This window comes from Corvus hawaiiensis, chromosome Z (assembly GCF_020740725.1).
Source record: "Corvus hawaiiensis isolate bCorHaw1 chromosome Z, bCorHaw1.pri.cur, whole genome shotgun sequence".
In the NCBI taxonomy this organism is placed as follows: Eukaryota; Metazoa; Chordata; class Aves; order Passeriformes; family Corvidae; genus Corvus; species Corvus hawaiiensis.
The window spans coordinates 72285402-72303154 of NC_063255.1; the positions used below are offsets into that span (position 1 = coordinate 72285402).

Here is a 17753-nt window from a genome sequence, read left to right on the forward strand (position 1 = left end):
TTTACTATTTGTACCAAGAGGATGTTTAAGTCTTCTGCAGTCTTAATGGGTACTGAAAGGTCTGGGATGTGTCTTTCAGCTGAAACAGACACTGAGTGCTACAAGCCTTGAAAGTAGTGCATTTTCATGCTCTGCTTCTTCATGCGAACCTTGCCTGGCTATGTGGCAGTTCTGTGAGCAGCTTGCTCTTCTGCTGTCTGTAGTGTTGCTGTGCACTCCTACTACTGCACACTGCTTTTTTGGGGCTGGAGAAAGCCTTTAGCCCAGAGACCAATTTTTGGAGTTGAGGAGAGGGCTACAAACAGTTTCGTGTAAGAGGTCCGCCAGCACCTCTCTGGAGACTGGGAACCAGGTGATAAACAGAGCAGCAAGATCTGGCTCAGCAAGGCTGGCTCAGATTCTGGCAGTTGCCAGGCTTTGTAGGAGCACAGACAGTTCCCTTGACTTCTGCTGTCAGTCACATCAATGTAAACCAACAGGCATCAACAAGGTTAATAAATTAAAAAGCAATGCAATAATGCAAGCAAAAGTTGATTTAATTAGCTATTAGTTCTGATTACAGTATTGTTGAGTGGCTTACTGGATTTCATATTGGAAAGTTACTACAAGAGTACTTGTAGTAATATATATAAACATATGTTTGTTTACCCCAAGGTAAGGTGTAAGATGTGAGTGTGCGTATATATGCATTAAAAATGAACTGAAAATCCTGCTAACAAAACAAAACTATGCAGGTGAAGCCTACACAGAAGAGTCAAAACTGCAGGTTTTGCTTCAGTAAGTCAGTGTTGTCATATATTATGGGAGCTGGAATGCCAGTGTTAACTGAACCAAAAATGTTGGGTTTACAGTTCATTAGCAGTCTTGGTGAAATGAGCAGCTCACACTGAGCCATCTGAAAAAGTTTCTGTTTCTAGAATACTTTGAGCCCCAACTACAATGTTGAGGAGAGACAGCTGGAGGAAGTTGGATTGGGAAAAAGCCTGTCTTTTGGTACTTGTGCAGAATTCTGAGTGCTGGGGACAGTTGCCATTTCAAGAAAATTTCTATTTGGCAAAGACATATGGTCTCCTGACACATCGAGGATCTATAAACTAGGCCTGCAGTAAGCTCTTTCACACATTTACCCATTCCTTCTTTGGTTAAATTATTTCTGGCAGTACACTTGACAGCTGTAAATGTAAGGGTTCTGCACATCTCCCCCTGGACCAGACCTGTGAGCCGTGCAAGCGGGTCTGGGCACAGATACACACAGCTAGCTGATTCTTGTTTATCCTGACTAGAAGAATGTAAAAAATGTGCTGGCTTTCAAGGGTCAGAGGCTAAAATATGGATGTGTTTATTGCATATTTTGGTTGTCCTTTTAATAGACAGTTTGACACATTCTTTCGGTGAACTTTCTAGAAGACAGATAGCTCAAAATGGGCACAGGAGAAATCGCTCCTGTCAGGATTCCCATACATGTAATTACCTTCAGGTGTCAAATGTACTTAGTGACTGTTGCTTTTAATTTTTTTTGCTGTTCAGACATTTATGACTTGTTGTCAATGAGATATTTAATTTTATTAATGTGGACATTCTTAAAGGGAGGACATGAAAGATCAGTTGTTTCAGACTTTGCTTTCCCTTATGAAATGGCCGGTATCACATGGTAGATAATTGTTTTGAAGACATGCTTTAGGTTCACATTTTGAGTCAGCTCTGTGAAGGGATGCCTAGGTCTTATTGCATAACTGAAGCACTGAAAGCTGCTCTTAAGGCTTTCCTTTTGTGTGTGTTACAGCTAGATCATTATGAAAAGCTGTTTTGAGCTCCTTTGTTCCTTTGCTTTTAAGCTCTTTGTGTGTGATATGCTTAACTGTTTTAGAAGTCATTAAATCAGCTAATCTACCAGGGTACAAAAATAGTGACAAAATGTGCATCTTAAAATTACTAGCCTGGGAATGTAATTGTCAATACCTATTACTTTGCATTCAAATGAATACTCACAATTTTTTTTGCAGCAACTAATAGAAGGGTAAAATTATTGTAGTCAGAAACTAAAAGTCCCATAATACAGAAGAGAGCAGTATTGAGAAAACACAGTATAAAATCTGTTTTGAATATGACTGGCTTTAGGTTTTCCTGATGTATTGAAAAAAATGGTAGTCAATGAGAGAAAAGAAAGTGGATGTTTTATTATGGTTGGACATATTTAGAAAAAATCACTCAAAGCAACAATACAAAAGAACTAAAATTATTTTCTGTGTCATGTGCAGCCAACTCTCAATAATTTAATTAAGCCTTAGATAACCTTTTGCTGGTCCAGGACTTCTGGAATGATACAGCTCTTCTTTTTCAGTCCTAAAGTGTACTGTGTTTCCATATCCAAGAAAAACTGGAGACCAGCCTTTTTTTTTTTTGGTGTATATGAATGCAATCTCAACATGACAGAAGGAGAATGTTCAAGCTAATTACAACAGGAGTTATTGGTTTTGTTCATATAGGAACGCCTTTAATATTTGGAAGAGTGGTTTAATGATGTGATCTGGCATTCATTCTGCAGTGCACCATCATCAGACAGGAAAAAAAAACCCAAACCCTCAGCTGGCATTTTTGCCTAAGGGCTGCTGAGAGCTGATTATTCTTCTAATCAGAATCATCACAATCAAGGCAGACAATTAGCTAGGTTAGGTCTCTGCTGATTTCTCCTGTGGCCCTAAGCATAAGATGGCCTTGAGCATTCTTAAATCCTATCAACAAGTATTTGAGTAATACCTGTTTTGCTCCACTGTTGTCATTAAGACCCTCTTTTCTTCTACAGAAGTGGTAGGTTGCGCTCATGCTTATTTATATTACTCTGATTCCGGAAGGCATGAACTGTTGCTCAAAAGAGAAAGCTTACTAGCCTAGGCAATAGAGTTTTAGTTCCTCGTGTGTAGCATGAAATTGTAGACATTATTTTGGTATACCATGCATGTGTTGTGAATGTGTACCTAATTCTGTATTTCTATCAGTAACATTTATTTTCATACATAAACACATATATTTAAACAGTCAGCTATGTAATCAAATATACAACTTGAAGATGTCATGGCGTGAGCCTTTGTGTTTGTAAATGGCAATGTGCTCCTTCTACCTGCAGCCTCCTTCAGTCATTAATTCTGGTTCTCCTGTATTATTTTTGCACACAGCTGATACTATTCTTCTCGAGTTTATCTGCCCAAGTGGTCTACTTGATATCTAAGTTATTACTAATAATGTAAATTTCTGAATATTTCTGTAGTATAAAAAACAAAAAGGGTTTAAGATTTACTTTTTTATTTCAGAATACAGATTCTTTCCATTATTAATCAATACAAGAATTAATTCTTGAGACAGTCTAGGAGTTTTACACCAAATGTAATTTATTTTTTAAAGTAATTAGTCATGTCAAGATGATTCTTTTTCTGTACTTGTTGATGGAAGAACTCAGCTTGCTAAGTGGCTATTTCGTAGCTATGTGAACTTGCTACCACTGCAATTTAATAAAATTTTGGAAACAGTGGCTGTTTTTTTCAGCGTTAGACAGCAGAATAAAGATTCTTGAGTTTTATGTATTTTGAAGAATTTAAATAACAATGTTCAGCAGATAAAAAAAAATCTAATTTTAAGGCTGCAGAAATGAGAAAACTGTTTACCCAATCAACCCCAACGTATTAAGAAGTCATCTCTTTTTTGCTGCACTGGAAAATGATCTCTATGTTTCAGGTTGAGAAGTTTAAAATAATTGACTTTGAAAGGAAGAACAGGTTTCAGTTAGCTTTTACGCAAATTTACTCATTTGTAGTGCGTTAACGAGAGAGGATATCCCATACCCCATGTGTTACCAGCACACTCATTTGAACAGTCTGTTTCTACACAGCACACACACACAGAGCTCATACTAATGGAGCCAGTAGTGTTTTAGTCCTTTGCTGCCTGAGTATTTAATCAAGAGCATCGTCTCAACAGGTAAAAGCGAGAAAATTGCATGGGTGAAGTGAATTAAGCTTTAATGTTTGAACACATAGGAATTATGTGCTGCCACCTACATTCAGATTACTGGTAAAGATCAATGATAGAGTATTGATAAAGTCTCAGGTCATTTGTTATCTTGCTTAGTGTGGAGATAGTGGTGGTAGTGTCATGACCTTCTAATGGACTGAAGAACCATATTTAAAATGTTAATCCCAGTAAGAACTTTTTTTTTGTGCTATAAAAGGTGCCCACTCATTAAAGTAAAAGCTTTTTAACCCTTTCCCTCAGTGGATTAAGAGTCAAGTATTGACCGCTAAGATATCTGTAGTTCAGTTTCCCGGAGATGGAGTATTAAAGGCATAAGAGGAATTACTGTAATAATATTGGTAATAAATGATTCTCAGTATGAAGCTCTTCGTTATTATGTTTCATATCATAAAATGCTGTGTTCACACATTCTTCTTTGGCTGGGGTAGTTTTCCTCTGACATCAGCATAATAATGAATAATTTTACATTTAGTCCATGCAGATTCACTACTTAGTTGAGTGCCTTTTGTACAGTTAGGCCTCATTTCAGGAAAGTATTTAATCATTTACCTAAATCCTTCAGCTTTGTGTGTGCTTAATTCTAAAGCATCAGCTTAATTGCTGTCTTGAAGAGAGCTGCTTATTAGAACAGAGGACCTTAATAGTCACGTCTGTAACCTTTTAGGAACTTTGGAGCTACTGTGTCAGGATGTATTTTTTACATCAGTCATAGCCATGATTTAAATGAAGAATAAATTTTAATGCGTTGTTACTCAGACCATTCTGTAACCTAACAAAAGATCTCTTAGCATACATTTAAGGGCATTCAAATGCCAGAGTTAAAAAAAATGCCAAGATGTGAATAGGGGGGAAAATGCAGTAAAAAGCTTAGAATGCTTGATCATTAACAGAACTAGTTTATAAACAAAGGCAAAATGACTCAAATGAAATGGCAAAAAAACCAGTTAAACAACTTGTTTTAACAACTCATCAAAAACAGTATAATAGTTTACCAAAAGGCAGTAATTTTTTTATTGGCTTATTTATTTTTGTAGTTCAAGAAACAATTAAGCTTTTTTTAAAGGATTTTGAAGATTCAGGCTGCTTTGTTTCTTTGGTGTAAAAGCTAATGCAGATAGATGCATTATTATACTTAAGTTAGAGTCTTAATAAATTAAAACTTATTTATAATGTGTTTAAACTCATGATTTGTATTTAATTTGACACATTTAATGCACAAAATAATTAAGATTTTTTTTCCCCCTGCTTAATCTATGAAGGGAAAAGTTAGGAAACAAAAGCAAATGGCCCCCATCTGCAGCATGATGTTTGCAAGTTTGATGAACTTTAAAGGTTTCTGTTACCTTTGACTCCTGGGAGCTTGGAAGGCATAATTTAGAAGATTTTTTATTTGAAGAAAGGAATTTGGTTTCTCTACAGATGTTTCTTGCTGTGTGGTGTATATGCGTGTTGCAGGATCCCCACTGCAACAGTGGTGGAAAAAGCAGGTGTAAACCAAGTTTGCTTCAGAGTAAACCTTCTTGCAACACATCTTTAGGCATAGATAACCTCTCAGCAACCTTAAAGAGAAAGCTTGAACAAAAGAAGAGTGTTCCTAAAGAAATGGATTGTGAAGTGTGCATCCCTAAAAGCATAGGACAAGTTAGACAATATAAAAGTCTAAGATGTCTTTGAAATGTGATACAGGATTTTTCAGCTGCATTATTTTTGTTGTGAGTCAGAATGTACAAGATGAAAGGACAAATCTTGAGGTCTGAATTCAGTTTCAGTCAATCCTTAGCTACCTGTATTAGCTTAGCTACTTATATTAGCAGACAGTAGAAAACTAGACAGCCTTCATTTGTTAGGAATTTTTTTTTATGTGGAAGACTCCCTGGAGAACTGGTTAGATGCATTTGAACAGAGATTTTTAACATATTCTTTTACATAAGCTGTTTATTTTGGTTTAAATTGTGATCAATGATTTGGGATAACAGAAAACAAGATTTACATTTTCTTTAATAAGTAAATTTTTCCTCAAAAAGGAATCTTATGTCCGAGGGGTTCAGGAGGAAAACTCTTGCCTCTGACTGTTGCAGGTAGCAAAGGTGAAAGTGTTCAAATGTTAATCATTTGAACAATGATTATCAATTGTTCTTCAACAGTGCACCATCACAGATTATAGATTACTTCCTTTACCACGAAAATTATGGCACGATTTGAATGTCTGGTAGAAATTGTCAGGGCTCTGGCCCAGAAATGCACAGAAGTAGATACTTTTCTGTTTGGCAATCAACCTGTACCACTCAAGGATTCACAGACCAGTTTACTGGTGTTCAAGGTAATCAGACCAACGGATGAAGAAAAATCCATCACTTTTGTTAAACATGAAGAGCCCAAATCTCTGACTATGCAAAAGATGGCTATTGTGAGACTATGCTGAGGACATAAGACTTATTTAATGTAGTCTTGATATCTTCTGTTGGCCAGTGTTGGGAGTATTTTGTTGGTCTAGATGTGAGTTTTTCTGGCCCAGGATGACTGCTCTCTAGCTTTTCATGTTGATGTGCACTGACTGGGATTTTGCCCACACAAGCTGTCTATCTGGTACACCTTAGCACCAGATTATGTGTTTATGCCCCAACTATCCGATTGAACTGTGAACACTAAATTCTTGAGTTTTGGGGTTTGTTTTGTTTCTTTAATGCTGAACTAGTATTTTAGGGTAAGAATGAAAGGAAGAAATCGTTTGTATGCTCAGTAATTAATTTTTAACATCTAGGGAAGAATGTAAAGCTTTCCCAGTATGGGAAGGTTTTGCCATACCTGTGCACTCCCTCCTTCACACCTGCCTTCTGGTGCCTTTATAATAAATAGGGTGAAGAAGGGGGGAGGGCAGGAAAAGAAATCTTTATTTTAATTTTTCTGTGATACTCTTTGCTTCTTATCCTAAACCTTAGTGTCTGTGCTTTGAAAAATAGTTACAATGTTTCAGGCAGACATGATCATAATTCAGGTGTGAATGAGGAGATTTCACTACAGGTTGAAGATTAGAATTCATTTAAGATTAATTTGGAAACAGTTTTAAGAAAAATGCAACAGGGAAATTAAGAACATAGCTTCAGTTTTACTTCTCTGAAACGTCTTATTGATCTGAGAGTTGTGCATTTTTTTCTTTCTTTTTTCTCCTATGTCAGTAAGTTACACACATATATATAAGTAAATGAGCAGGTTTTGCACATTTTATCAATTCAATCTTTACTAGTACATATTGAAAGACTGTTTCTGTCACTCTTGAAGGAATAAGAATTCCAAAACTCCATAATAGGAATCATGTTATGGGAGCTTCATAATTTGAAAAGGGATGGGAGGAATAATATAAAGTTTGCATTGAATTCCATGGTTTGTCAGTCTTGTTCAGTTAAAAAAAAATGGTTCACATCAGATCATAATCTTTGTAATTTCTTGGGTGTTTTTAAAGACAGTATGTATCAAGAGTAATGATGGAAAATTCTATATCCATATGCTGTCTTTAGAAGAAATTACAGGAATGAAAAGAAAAAATTTCTACCATTATTAATAAAGGTGCTACTTTGTGCTCCTGCAATCTGTAATTTGAAACTCCAGTTGTTCCTTTGCTAGTTTGCCCAGCATAAAAGAGAGACTAATATGGAAGGGTAAAAGGAAAAAGGTTAAATTACTGTATTTCTCCATAGAACTTCCTCTAAAATGCTGTTTCCATGTCAGGAAAAAGTATACTTTTTCTATGAGTCTCTTAAATAGACACAAGACAATTACACAGCAAAAAATAAGTTAATTGATTGAAGCCCACTTTCTGGATAGCAAATTTTCTGCTAACAAGTTTATGTACTCTTTAGCTATTCTAACTTGGGTTTTATGTTAATAAGTTCAAATTACTTTTGATAATGTATTTGAATGTATAGTTTATTAATTTTAATAGCAAGTTGTGGTTTCATACTGAAATTTCCTATGTTCCTGGGTCTGTTATGATCTGGGGGCTTTTTTCTCCTCTATATTTTTCTCATGCTATTTTATATTATGTCTGGATTCATTCACTTTAGCTGAAGGATGGGGATTATGACCAGAGCTTGTTAAAATATACACAGTTTATTAAACATAAAAATACTGTGAAACATCTCAAGGGTTAGTTTCATTTTATACTCTTGCATGTTGGGAAATTAAGTTGCAGATTTTACCAGTTACAAGTTATTAGGGTGTCTGAGTCTCCAAATTCTAATTTGATCGCAAAATATTTTAAAATTTATTTTGTTTACACATTGCGAGATTAATAATAAACAGTTTTAACTTAATGTCAGAGAAAAGCATTTCTATACTACAGCAAGTGTAGGTATATGCAACAGACAAGCAATTTTATCAAAATGTATGTTTCTTCTCAAATGCTGCCCATATATATTGACTGGCTCAAATTGATGCAGTTTTTTTTTTTTTCCCTGGGGGTATGGAAGAGATGGAGATTTAAGTTTATACAAGTTAACCATCACTCTGCTTTTTATGTATTAGTGAGAAAGAAAATTTGTGAAGCTGACTTGCGCTACATATACTTCCTTGTGGAAACTGACTGCCGTTTATCTCAATTATTCAGTGTGCAGGTCAACATGCTTGTTGGGCAAATGTTCTTTCCTTTCATTTTGTAAGTGTGAGAAGCAAGACCTTTCTGCAGATAGGGCATTGCTCTCCATATCCATTAACAGATGTCAGCACATGCCTCAGGCAGGGTTAGCAAATACCACTCATAGAATCACATTCCATCAAGGCTGATAGATTCTGTCTTCTGGGTTAGACACATGGTCAACACATGGTCAACACATGTTGCTAGAGTCCAGTTCAGACACTTCAGTAGTATTCCTACCTGTGGGGGGTTTCTGTGGTTAATTTTATTTTGGTTTTTAAGAATTTAAACTCTTAAATATTATTTTCTCCCAAATGTGACTGATAGTAAAGTATGTGTCAGTACAACAGAGCTCAGATAAAACTTGGCTGCTTTTTTAAGAAAGGTATGTAAGCAAATGAATCAGCAAACTGCAATTTTTCTGGTATAGGCAAGAGGTGGCTGAGGTAGGTTTTGTGTTTTCAAGCAAAATCATGGAATAAAAGATGAAGCTGACATCTTCTATGTTGTTAGTGCCTAAAGCAGACAAATGTAGAGTCATGTGTGCAGGATATTGATGAGCGCATTTAAAAATATGTGAGCAGTAATTTCCAGATCTCCTTATTTTACCTCAGATGAAGTGGGATAAATGTTGCTGGTGAACTCCAGAGTAGTACTAATGTGAACGAAAGTAATGAGCTTGTGTCCATAAATCAGTTTAACAAAGATTGGCTTCAAGCCAGATATTTTGGATTCAAAATGTGGTTAGTGGCTCCAAACACAAATCTCAGGCTGCCTGTAGTACCTTGTTGGGTGTGGTACCTTTCAGCTAATGTTACCAGGCTTCAACACCGGTTTGTCCTGTAAATCTGAGTGATGCCTTTGACAGAACAGTAGCTTTTCCTTTACCTTTGCTTCCCTTCTCTCTTCATCCATCTCTGCATGTTAAACGCCCACAGCAATGGAAAATAAATAGTCAGGTAGAAACTGTAGCCAGGGGGTTTAAAGCTATCAGAGTTGGGACAGCTGGGAGATGAAAGCTTGACCTCATTGGGAACAGTGCTGTGACATGTTGCACCCCTTTATAACCCTTATCATCAACAGCATGACTGTTGTTGCCCCCCAGATGCGACAAGTTCTTCACAAGTTGCAGCAGAAGAGAAGTTCTTATAGATCGGGTGAAAGTCATGTGTGCCAGCTTTGAAGGAATTTTACAAAAGCAGAGTCTGAGGAAACAGTTTTAATAAACAGCATGAAGACTGTCCAGCTCTTTGATTAGGAGGTCCAGAATGATATGAAGTGGGTGAGGGAGGGTGCTGCAGTACTTGAGAATCTCTGGAGTACTCAGATTTATAGGTGTGAAATAAATGTTGATTTGTCAATTCCCTTCCTCATACCTACCCATGGAAGAGCATTTAGTTTCTATTTTTAAAGTTTGAGTTATCATTGAAAATAAAACTTTCTGCTGTGCTAGCTATAAAACGTCAGTAAAGGACCCAACTCTACAAACAAACATAGTAATGAGTGTAAGGGGAAATTATTAACCATAAGTGGAGTAAACACATTTCTATAGAATTTTTTTCTTAAAGAGCCTTTAACTCATGAAAATACATAAAATATGTGACTATATTTTAAATTAATTGTCACTGTTAACCGTTATGATGCAACTGAAATTTTTGTTAACCAATAGAACCAGAAAAAAAGGTAGTTCAGGTCTCTCAGGTGAATGGAATTAACACGGGATATGTCATTCAAAGAACTTGTACATTTTAAATAGGACATTTCCCTTTCTCATTAAAACCTATTCCTTTCTCCCTGTGTTTTGCAGTCTTTTTGCCATGATTCTAATAGAAGACTCCTTCTGGATGTAGGCTTTCTTTGTTTTGCAAATGATGTGTTTCAGCCAAGGCACTTCAGGAAGTTTTTGACAATCAGGCTTTATTAAACACAAAAAAAGAAAAGAATTTTTTTTTTTCCTCCAGAATCCTAAAGACTTTTATCAGACTTGTTTTGAGGAGGTTTCTTAGTTCTGGAAATTAAGATAATTAAAAGTTTGTAAGTGGTCACTTGCAGCATATCTGTAAACTTCAAAAGTACGTGAAAAAAGAAGCTTCAGAAAGTGAAGCTTGATTAGTTATTTTATCAGTGTTGTAAACCTTGGCCTGGCATATCTAAGAAGTTTCCAGATCAATTGCTGATGTAGAAGTAGGTGCTTCTGACATTTCAAAAGGTTTATTTTTTTAATCAGCACAGAGTAAAAATAATTTTCATGAATTTAGTATTTTTTTTTTTTTTTTGTATTTCTTTAGTTCTGGCCAAACATTCTATGACTCTTCTGAGTTACTCAGCGCTTAATGAGTTCTTTTCTGTAAAAACCTGAATGCTAGGTCAAACTGATTTGTTTCATGTTTTTTCCCATGTTCATGTCCCCATAGTAAATCACTTGTTTTTCTCCATTAAATAGGCAGGATGAAGTACCAGGTAAAATGGTAGCTGATGAGAACCCTGTTCTTTAAAAAGAAAAAAACCCAGCCTTACAAACAGGAAGGCACAATGCCTCTCTTGTACTGCTGGCTGGTAAGAAGGGGAAAAGCAGGAGATTCTGTAGGGACACAAGCCACATAAACCTGATGCTTTTTCTCCATTAAGTCCATCTTAGTACAACTCCCTTCTTTCTGATTTTTGCTTTTGGACCCACCCAAGTAATGTGAAAAATCTCCCAGATGAGACGGACATAGCAAGATTAAAAGGAGAAGGTGGATCTCCCACATATGCCTGTGAAGTGAAATGCAGGGAGATCACTCGGCTCTTTCAGGAAATGTGATAGGCGCTTGCAGCCGGTTGTGAAAGAGTAATTTGAAGTCTGATGAACTCTTTCAAGTGCAGGAGCCTGATTCTGCTCAGCTGTGTAATTATGATGGAAGGGAGCCAGATGAAGGCAGAGATCTGGGCGCAACCTTTTGGGAGGCTTGTTCCGGCAGAGTGGGTGGGAGAGTAGAAGGAAGGGTACAAATAATAAGTTTCTCTGCCTGATTGATAATGAACTAGTAATAAGTGGCCTTATTATAGTAATAAGTTTCCCATGGAAGCCTGATGATTGCAGAGAAGCTTTAGCTGAGTGCGTGTGACCACATCTTATTTTGATCAGCTGTAGCACAGCAAAGCTGTGTAATTATCATAATCTAACAATTAGCCTGGCATCCTTTCCCAGTATTTAATTACTCCAATAAATGCTAATTGAATAGAGGACTTAATGACAAGAGAATACGTTTCTTTCTGCATTGTGTATTTAGCTTGCAGTCTTTTCTAGGCACAATTTTGAATACTGTTTTATTGAACAACAGCCTTGATTTTGTGTCCTACATAGTGTTTTTTCATGGTGTCTTGAACTTGTTTTAACTTGTGAAACTGTAACCTGAGCACTGAAAGGTCATGGACTGCTTCTTTATATTAGACGGTTTTTTTGTTTGCTTGCTCAGGGTAGCAATATCCTGCTAGAGATCTAAAATGTCACTGGCTTGCTACTGTTAGCAAACACACTTCTCTTAGCATCTGGAAAATGTTGAATTTTCTTTTGGTTTGAATAGAGCTAAAATTAAAATAGCTCTTTGATTGCTTCATTGTTTGTGCATCAGAATCATTGTTGATGTCAGCAGAGCTATGGGAACAGAGTTTATGAAATGTTATGACAAAAGCCAGTAAAAAGAGCAGAAAAGCATTAAAGAGGTTATTTTTCCATAGCACAGAAATAGCATCTTTAAAATTATCTGCAGTAAAATGGTACACGTAATCCCACAACCCCTCAGATAATTAACAACCACAAGATTTCCCCCATCACATTTAACAGCTTTAAGTTGGTTGAAATAAGGGGGCTTGAAGTGTGTAAAAGAATAACAAGGCACAATTTATGCTGCTGTGTTCCAGTCACAGCATGTGAGTAGAGCTTGGAACGGTCCTAGTGCACTATAATTGCCATCTAAACACAGACAAAATCTATGGGCAAGCTCAGTGCCGTGGAATGCTAAATAACTACGTGATCACATCTTAAGAGCAGCTAAAATGTTGTCCTTTTAAATGATGATAACAGTTTCCAGAAAATGTTTGGGGTTTATGTATTGTTGTGTGTGCAAATAACTACCTATACTCATCTCTCTATTAATAATAATTTAAGCAAATAGTTTCATAACTAGTTGACAAAAAACTTTCTATCTATTTCTGTATTTTTCCAGTTCAAGCTTTTCTTGTGCCTAGAGCATTTGCAAGAGGTGTTTATGTTGTCTAATAACATTTAACCTACTGGAGATTCAGCCTTTGATCGGATACTTACAGGATCTTCTCACCTGGCCTGCTTTTTTCATGGTATTTGTAGGAATGGACTTCCCCCTGAAACCCCACTGTTTCCATTAAATTCGATTAAAAAGTGGCTTAGTCTCCATAAAGGTAAAAAAGGAGGAGTTGAGTGACCAGCATTCATAGGGGTATGCATGTGCTACTCACAGAAGCCTTTTTCCTTGGGAAACAGGACAAGTAATGTTTTGCTGTGCTGTTCTGAAGAATTGTGGGTAACTGTAGTTTGTATTTACCCAAAGAATAAATCAGTTCAGTGAATTTTGTTGATGTTGTTTTACATTTCAGATTATCATTTTAGAAAAGGGCAACAGGGGCAAGGCATTCAGCAGTGGCAGTGTCCTCTGCACATTGGTGCTAACAGGCTGTGCAGACTCCAGGCATCAGAATATGGCATCAAAATGCTATTTGCATCTGATCGCTTCCAATACCTGACTGAAAACCAGAATTTCATCCTTTGTTGTCAGAGCAGTTACTTGGAGTCTTTTCGGTTCACAGTGAAGCCTTGCTTCATGCATATGACAGAACAGATTCCAAATAAAGAAAGGTTGACATAGTAAAAGGCAAATTTTCCAGTACACTTATCTTGAAGTAGAGCATCTGGTATGTCAATTCTACAGGAAGGGCAATAGAATATAACTAATAGGATTTGTAGGGGAAGCAACAAGCAGAAGCTATTGAAATTTTTTATCTATCTAAATGAGCAATTAATGTTATTTGTGCCATTCTTAAACTGGATTTTTGTAGTGTTTATTCCAACAAAGAAAGGAAGAAAGAGAGAAACCAAACAAAATTGTTATTGCATTTTAAATATCTGTTAAAATAAATTGTCTCTTGTTTCAGTGACCAGCAAAGTTATTAAGTTCAAGATTAGTCACTTAGGCTTCAGAATTTAAATTATGAAGAGAAGCATGCACACAGGGCATGTACTATCCCTTTCTTAATGGATAAATAGAATACAGAAGGCACTAATTATTTAAAAAATGTTTTGCTAGTCTTGTTTTTCTATGGTTAAAATAACCATGAATTTCTCTCTCTGCACCCTGAATACCTGGATATTTCACCAGTGGCACTTTAGCACAGAAATTTTGTTTGGACAGTCTTTACTGGAAGCAGTGTTCAAGTTTTGTGTAGCAAGCTGATCTTTGTTGGTTACGGAAATATTTAGGTGTAGAAGCTACTTAACTCTCTGTCTCTGTCTTCAAAATTGCTTTTATAATGCTACTGCCTAATAATTGGCTTTGTAGTCTGCAACTTCCCAAGACACTCTTTGACTGCCACCTGACAAAAACCAAAGGTTAATTATGTTTGAAGAATAGCTGTGTGCATGGAGACAAATGACATTATTTGCCAGAGGGTGTGTAGATTCTGTCTGATTATTGGAGAAGCCTTTTTGTTGGTTTCTACCACAACACAATGTTCTGTTATGTAAAATCTAGATAGAGATAGTTTCTTCTTTGCATAAAGACCCTGTTAACCACATGGTTCCAGAAGGCATGGGAGTCTGGGTGAGGACCTGCCAGAACAGGATGAAGACCTAACTGGGAAAGTACAGCAGTAACATTGCTAGCAAGGTTTCTGTTTGGAATGGAACTGGAAAAGGGGACAGGACATCTGCTATTGCTGTCCTATCTGCAAATATGTCTGTTAATGGACTCCATCTTCCCTTTAAATGTTTTGCTTCTCAATGTATGTAGATGGCTTAATGTTGATCAGTGCTTTAATTTGAAATGGAACTTTTATTTCACTCTAAAACCTGGCATTACACTACTAAGTAAGAGGTTTTCAGCCTGGAAATGTTAAGTGTTTTCCACTCAAATGTGGTTTTAAATTCTTGGAAATGCTTATGTAGTATTTCCTTTAACAGTTTTGAGGGCTGAGCTGATGAATTTTTTTGTGAGTTACTCGTGGCCATCCCTTCCTTTTCTGTTCAGATTAGGAGACTTTACCTTTCCTCTTTGAGGAGGTAAATACAACATGCTGCTTGTAGCTGGAGAAACAGGAATGGTCTCAGTTCACTCTAACAGAAAAGTTGGAGATGATGTAGCCTCTTTTGGAAACATAAAATTAGTTCTACATCTCTTTAACATACCTGCTGAGTTTTTGATTACTGACTTCTTTAGGATATTGCAAGACGAAATAAATACCTGCTCTCTGATTCTTAGTTGGTTAATAACCTGGAGTAAAGAGACTTCACCCAGAGCTGCTTGATAAAATACCTTAGTACGTATTTTCCCTGGAGGAGGTTCACTCCTGTGCCAACAATATTGGCTAAAGGCCAGTTTAGATCACTTAAAATATGCACAATCTCCTTCCCTTTGTAGATACATAAATGTAAACACTTCCAGCTATGGCAGATGACTGAGGAATGAAACTGTTGAGAGAACAGGGGAACGGGGAGGACAAGACGCAGGGATAAAAAGGACTTGGTTATGCACTTCATCTCAGACCTGCTTTGCAGGCAGTACTTAAGAGTCTGGGGTGTACTAGAATGAATGAAGACACAACTGTTTCAACACTTAGGAAAAAAGAAATAAGAAGGAATCTACTAAAATACCAGTGATCAAAGAGGATAGTTACATTGTGGTTTTGTTTATTTAACAAGAATACAGAAGGAAACTTTGCCAAGATGGAGTCAGATGAGGTTAGATTTTTCTTTTTTTGCACCATTTCACTGGTGCAGATTACAAGTCTGATTTCATTGCTAACTTGGAATTAAGGTGTGATCACACATATAGCTGTTTGTCTTCTTGTACTTATCATCTCCATTATCATGGGCTGTGCAGTTGCATTCTTCCCCTCAAATTCAGCTATTTACAGTACAGACACTGTCTGGGAAGTGTCTCTGTAGACTCTCCTTTTGGTTAAAGGAGAGAATTAGCTGCTTCTGGAAGTGTGATTCATCTCATTACAGTGTACTAAAGAGCCTGGATGAGTTGGATTTCAGAAGTTCTTATTGCTCTCTATTGACTTTTAAAATAGTGTGGAAAAGCAGTTCACATAGGGTTATTTGTGTTGTAAAAGTCTAATAGTAGAGAGGGTCAGTCTGGTCTTGAATATATTACATAAATATTATTCTGGAAGCATATAGTTTGTCTCACAGAAGCATAATTGGGCATTATGGTGAAGGCACAGGCTGATGAAAGAAGTAACCTTGAGAGCCTCTTGAGAAACCTGAATTACTTGTCACCTACATGGTTAAAACAAACCAACTGTCCACACACAAACAGACTTATATATAAGTATGTATCAATTTTTACTTACTAAAATTGTAATTTAAAAAAATAAATAGAGATATCTTTGCCTGAATGCAGCTTTTCTATTTGTACCTTACACTCTTTTTCATTACCCGTAAGAAATGGCATATTGCTAACTGATTCAGAGAACAGATGCCAATTTGAAAACAACACATTTTTGCAAATGTGTTAAGACAGTACTTGTTCAGGTGACAGATTTTGAAAGCACTGGAGTACAAAAATATAAATCTTGACCAACAATTTTGATAAATGTAAATTCTCCTGGAAGACCTATGGTTTAAAAAGGTTTTTACATGTTACAGAGTGGAACTGTGAGGCTGTGCACTGGCTGAAATTATACAGATACATCATGCTTTGATGCGTATTCAGTTTCTCCACTTTAAAAAGCTATTTTATTGAAGTTAAATTATTGTAGGGATATGAAACCGTGTAGTTTGCTCTGAATTTATCCTTGGAGGGCCAGCAAATCATTGCTTTTTCTCTGAAATTAGATAGAAGGATCCAGATGGCAGATTTCAAGCCCATCAGGTGTTTAAAATATGCCCCTCAGCTAAAAAGAAGTATTATTGTTAAATTTGTCATGGCCTTTTTATTGCTCTGTGGTACACTTGACAACTTCAGCTGTGAAAGAGAGAAGCTACAAGTAGTCCAGTCAGCCTGAAGTGGAGTAGGTCAGTGGTTGGTTTCTTTAGCTGCCCCAGGGAGTTTAATGAATGCACAGACCTGGTTTATGGAGTCGTTAAATCCATCATGGTATAAGCTCCCATGAAGGCAGTGAATTTGTCCCCATTGTTTCTTCCAGACACTATGGCAGGCATTAGAAAAGTAATGTAAGTGAAACATGCAGGGGAGAAACAAGGAAATCCTCCCCACCCCCAACAAACAAGAATCCCACATCTCTAAGGAGTCATCAGTAATAATAACAGCAATAATAAAATGCATCTGGGCTGGTGCCTTGCACTGCATTTCTCAGCTGGCACTCATTCAGATCTGTCACATTAGGCTGAGTGCTGATAATTTGTATCCCAGAATCCTTTTATTCGAACACAGCAACATTTCCAACGCATACGTTTGGCAAAGGAGAAGCTCTGATTATTAAATCTCTTTAAAAAGCAATACAGACTTTTCTTTGCATCTTGGCAAACTGTTGCTTATTATGATGAAGGAGTAACCTGTTTGTATTCTTGTAGTAACTATAAGTACGTGCAGTTAAATCAGCTTTCAGCACAGGGGTGGTTACTGCCTGTTTCAGAGAAAAGAATACGTTTGGGTTATTTATTTTCATGCATATGCAGATGTTTATATAGACACTGATTTAGGAAGGCTGACACAGTTTTGGCTTCTTTGCTGCTTCTTGTTTCTTCAGTTTAAAAAATAACTCAACCAAGTAAGACAGACACTTTCTTTGTTTATTGTTCACTAAACCATAGGGAAAGATAGTCTATAACTTGGTGGGTCATAGCAACAGACTTATGTTGTGAAAGAATAGAGCAAAACCTTTTTCAAAAAGGTTG

General features: G+C 36.6%; 1 protein-coding gene across 4 annotated transcripts in view; it reads left to right on the forward strand.

Moving 5' to 3' along the window:
* EFNA5 (ephrin A5) overlaps positions 1 to 17753 on the forward strand; it is a 207830-nt gene that overhangs the window by 150069 nt on the left and 40008 nt on the right. The gene's annotated exons all lie outside the window — the stretch shown is intronic.